Source organism: Triticum aestivum, chromosome 6A (genome assembly GCF_018294505.1).
Source record: "Triticum aestivum cultivar Chinese Spring chromosome 6A, IWGSC CS RefSeq v2.1, whole genome shotgun sequence".
Taxonomy (NCBI): domain Eukaryota; kingdom Viridiplantae; phylum Streptophyta; class Magnoliopsida; order Poales; family Poaceae; genus Triticum; species Triticum aestivum.
The window spans coordinates 583,233,073-583,238,850 of NC_057809.1; positions in this window are offsets into that span (position 1 = coordinate 583,233,073).

Here is a 5,778-nt window from a genome sequence, read left to right on the forward strand (position 1 = left end):
CCTATGCTAAAGGTATGATCTTCACTCTTTTAGTTAGAATACCCCTTGCCACGAACAATTTGTTCCTTCCTCTTGTCATGTGATCGACAAAAGTACTTCTCTAATATTTGGCCAGGGGGTTCTTGTCCATCTTAGGGTTTTCTTCATTTGACAACTTGTAGTTTCTTAGCATGCCACAATCTTCTTCTACTATGGAGGTGGCATTGACATCGTAAGTAGCAAGACAACAATCCCACTTACCATGAGCGTTTTGATTGCTTCCTTCTACCAGATTCATTATGCATGGAGTTCATCGTTTGTTCTGGCTCTAGTGGCCCCTCTTCGCTCCTCTTCTAGAGGTACCTTACCTGATGGTGTTCACATTGCTGCGAGATGAGGCCATGTTAGATGACCGAGCACTCGGAGTTGGGCGACGAGGACATTAGGCGGACATGTGGCAGGCGAACGGTGCCGTCAACGTGGTAGCTCGAGTTGTGCCTTGTTACGTGCGGTTTTTCTTTTTTGACAGCATTTGTGTGGTTTTCTTACTCGAAATGTGCTGCCCAAGTCGTGCCGGCCTTTACCCGCAGTATACCCTAAAATCTAAAGAAGAAGGGCCCGGTTGTGATTTCGTTTTTTCTTCGAGGTCTTGGCTGTAACGCACCTCTCCGCGCACTCGGGTCTCTGCTTGACATGGGACGAGACTTGCCTGCTCCCCCAGCGTGCTCCCATCCGTGCTCTCGCATACGTGGCATGATTTGATTGGAACAAAATCCGACCCGGCCCCACCTCTTAAAATCAGGGGAGGAGATGATTAGATTAGAAAGAAAAAAAAAGAAAAAGACAACCGTAGGATGGAGTGGGAGCACGGATGTGAGCACGAGGAGAAAACAGGCAAGCGGGATCCCTTGACATGATGAGCTAGCTTTTCCCGCAGCACCCCCACTGCCCCTGCCATGTGGGCCCGGGCGGACTGGCTCCTGCCGATCAAGAGCTAGCGCGCTCATTCTCCTTGGCCATGTGTGCCGAATCGAATTCACATCGGTCCATCAGCAGCAGCATCATACCGTAATCATCATCTTTTTTGCCCCCACGCTTAGCGGGGAAAAGGCATGTGCTGATGGTATATGCGCATGCATGCGCACTAAGCTAAGCTAGGCTATGCACACTGAGCGACCCCACCTCTCCTCCGGCCCTCTTTATACCAGAAAAATGAAAAAGACGGCGAGTCATCATCCGCTGGCCACGCTCACTGTTTCGAACTACATGTGTGCAGTGCAGTTCGGGATGGAAATTCGGTCGCTGTAGAACTTTATGTCTCTACGTCTACGTGTATAGGTATAGGTATAGGTATAGGGCCCAAGGGCTGATGATGTATCGACGGACAAAGCGTGCTCATACTGTATCCGGCATAACCGTGTATCCTGTATGTATGATGATAGCTAGCTCCATGAGCTTTTATTCGTACAAGGAGCAGCCGGACGGGTACATGCATTGCAGAAGGAACGGTGATATATGTGCATGTATTCTAGTGCGAGTACCTTGCATGGTACGTACGGGACTACTCATGTACTACATCTACATTGCGTATGATGGCCTGATGGGCGTTAATAGTATCCTGCCTCTGAATGATTAAGCGATCAACCGAAGACATTCTTAAAAGTTACGTACGGGGCATCATCTAGTTCTTAAAAGTTACGTGCGGGGCATCATCTAGTTCTTAAAAGCGATCAACCAAAGACATTCTTAAAACTATTGTTTCAAGAATTCATGTTTCATATAATTAAAATCTTATTGAAATATTGGAAACATTCCCGCAACAACGTGCGGGGCATCATCTAGTTCTTAAAAATTACGTGCTCAGTGAACAAGTGTCAGTGTAACAGCGTTCCACGCGGATTCCCAGGTCAATTAGGGCGCCCTACCACACTCAACCCATGCTGCCGACTGCTGTCTGAATGGCCGTGCGCATGCATGCATGCACTGTCAGAGCCCCGTAACTCGCACGCCGCGTGGTAATTAGCCACTCAGAGGAGATCAAATCACGCCCATGTCTTATGCACCAAGTTAGTGAGCCCACTTTTTTTTGGTTGCTTTCTTCTCCCACTCTTTCTATCTATCCATCTTTCTTTCTTTCAGAAACGGCAGGTCGAGCGTGCGTAATTATTGGAGAAAGGTGAAGAAAAAAAGGCGAGCCGGGCACGCATATGATTCACGTAAGCGTCAATGATTTAAAGGGAGCCCGCTCGTGGTTTATACACGCATAATTTCACTAGCCTTTTCCACGTCCCCTTGAAGGAATAACGCCACCCCGCTTTCCCTTGAGTGGATGGCAACTTTGGTGGTGAAATCATGCCACCCCCCTCCGTGCCATGGGATGCAAGCAAAGTCCCAACTTTGGTAGCACCACGGCGAGAAAAAGGAAGCGGGTGTGGAGTGTGGACTGGGGGGCACCCACCTTGGCTTTGCTTAAGTTACCATGCATCCCCCACAACTCGAAGCCCGGCATCATGAGGAATCATCACCGCATCTGCATCTGCATCTGCAACACCGATCATCAGCCCATGTATCTGATCGACCGATCGAGTGCGTGCCCGTGTGCGCGCGGCTCGACCGATCGGTCGATCGATCAATCCGTGGCTTGAAGAAACGAGCAAAGTTGGTGCAAAGTGAAAGCATCATGGCCAACCACACCACACCCAACCTAAAGGTCGCGCCTTTTTAACGGGCATGATTACCTCTATCAAGCCTTTAATCAGGCGCTCGCCACTTTATAGCATTACAATATTTTTTAACCACGGGTGGATGGATGGATGGCACGACCGAAACACTCCAGCTCGACCGGGTCCTCTCCCTCAATTGAAAATGGTCACCGAGAAAGTGGGCGAGCTTTATCACCCCCCATTGTCCATTGAGTGAGAGCATCATCCTCATCATCTCTCTCTAGAGCAACGAAGAAAAGAAAGTATATGGTGGTGTGAAGGCACCTGGGGAGGTCTTGACAAAGAGCATCATGCTCCAGTGGTTGGCCCACGGCATGGATGGAGGGCGTGTAGTGTAGCTAGGAAGAAAAAGGATGGCATAAACCTTTTGGAGTGAAAAGGAGGGAAAGGTCAGGGAGTTTGAGACACCAATCAAAGGAAGAGAAAGGATGGATTAGCCACTTTCCAAGCCAGAAAGATTGCATGCACTACCAAAAAGTCATTCATGGGCCTCATGTCTTTTAAGATGCATGGCCTAAATGCTACTGGCAATAATAGTGGGGAGGGAGGGATGCACCCTGCCTGCTGCAAAAGATGCCCCTCTTTCCTTCCTTTGCATAAAGGGGGCACACCTTCTTTTCTTTCTGTTTGTGCTAGGTAGGCCAGTGAGGAACATGTTTTTCTATTCTTAATTCTTTTTCTCTCTAACATTGGCCACTTTTGGATTCCTTAAAAAAATATTGTGAGGTGCCTAGGGAAAGGTTGAGCCCCATAAAGGGGCAAGCTCCGGCTTTACGTGAAAAGTTCCTCAAAGCAATTTGGAGTGCCTTCTGCCTTTTCCTTTGCACTGCTAGTCAAGCTTAACAATTCCTTGCTTTTTCCCCCTGTGCCAACACATTTGCTCATTCTTCTAGTACAAATTCCTTTTTTTGTGACTGTACTGCTGCCTCTATGCTGCTTTTCCATGCGTTGGTAAAGCATGAGGGGGTGCCTTTGTTAGCATTCAAGTGCTTGCATGCTCAATGATAAGATTCTCCAAAACACATCAAAAGGGGGGCTGCAAATTGAAGTCATAAAATTCCCCCCATCCAAAAGTGCCTACAAGGTTCATAGTCTCGCCTTTTATGTCCAAATTCTCACAACCAAGAGAACATAACATGTGTACGCAATATTTTACAACTCTTTACCGTCACAAAAAATCAAACTACACTTTTCCAGATATTTACGCCATGATTTTTTTAATTGTTTTTGCTTGCATAATGAAATTCACGGCCAACTATGTGGTCCTTATGGGTTCTCGACGTGGTTGTTTTGGAGGGACCTCTAGGATCATCAAGATTTAGTGGCTCGCTTCACCGGTTGTATCGACAATCATTCCTTCCCACTGGTTGTGGAATGTATAGACCACCATGATGCTAAAGAGGCACTAGGTGGTGCCTTTCTTTCGAAGACGGCGGTTGTGAGTCTATGTTCTTCTTGGTTTTGTTTTCTTTTAGCTCTTGTGTTGGTCGTGTCTATTCGTTGTGTGCACCAGCATTTTCTCACCATGTTGTGCAGAATGGAATTATTTGTTTTTTTATCAAGTTGATACATTAACAAAATTACCATTTTTCAAAAGGAAAACTCTTTTCTCTAAACTTTTGAAAAGAATATATACATAAGTAGTCCTATATATCTGGTTGAGACGCGAGATTTCACATTTGTAGTGCACCAATGCTCTCTCATCGTGTTGCGTAGAACTGAATTATTTATTTTCAAAAGGGAATACATCTAGATGTCTACGCATTAACAAAAGGGAATGTCTAGGCCACATCGAGATATGTTCTAGTTATTGCACATCTAGGTGACTTAATCAAACATAAAAATAAATAAAAAGGAAAGACTTGCATGCGCAACACTTAGAGCACATCTGAATGTAATATCAATGGCATAAGACGACGGTTGTGCGTCTATGCTCTTTTTCGTTTTTGTTTTCTTTTAGATTTTATGTTGGTCTATTCGTTATGTGCACCCACATTTTCTCATCATGTTGTATAGAACAGATATATTTATTTTCATCAACTTGATACATTGACCAAATTTCCATTTTTCAAAAGAAATAACTATTTTCTCAAAGCTTTTGAAAAAACGATAGACATGACTAGTCCTATATCTTATTGATATGCAAATTTTCACGCCCGTATACATCATGTGCACCAATGCTCCCTCATCTTGTTGCATAGAATGGATTTATTTATTTTTATCAACTTGATACAACAAAATCTTCATTTTTCAATAGGAAAAAACTGTTTTTTTTGAAACTTTTATAAAAAAAAACATAGACATAACTAGTCCTATATCTTGTTGACATGCCATCGTAAATATGAACGTTTGTGCTTTGTAAATTAATAAATATGTAGACATCGATATGATATTATTTAATTTATTGCAGATTCCACAAATGGTAGTAAATTTTTATGACATTTTCTGTTTTTTCCTTCAGTTGTTTAGAAACTCAGAATGTTCTGCACAAGTGGTTGCTCAAAGTACACTTGGAGGCGTCAGAGATATATCTCGCTTATAGCGAGATAGAAGCTCCCCTCGCCTGAAGATTTTCGGGTAGCTACGGCGTGGACTGGCACATATAGATATTATTGTAGAACAGGTTTTGAGTGCAGTTTTTTCTGTACGTTTTCTGTGTGTTCTTTATCATTTTTTTTCCATTTTTGCACTGGCTTTCTCCGGTACTTTTTTTCCCTTCGTTGTACTTTGGTTTTTTTTTTCTTGGGTTTCTTTTTTCCTGAAGCGAGGTGACCTAACTTTCTCGCGTGAAGCGAGACATAGATGAACCCGCTTAGAGTCAGATGGCCCACCCAACTCAACCTACAAACACCTCCAGCTAGCATAAGCCCTTGAAAAGTTAAAATGCATCCTGGCCTATTTAACTTCAAAAAGATAAAGCCCAGTCCAGTTATTGAAACCAACTGGCAACTGTTGGAATGCATTTTGGCCTACTTTATTTGGGCCGCACACCTATCGGATCAGCTGACAAGAATGAAACCTCTACGGACTGCAGCGGGACGGTTAGGCACTTAAAAGATTGCTACGGTGGAGTTTC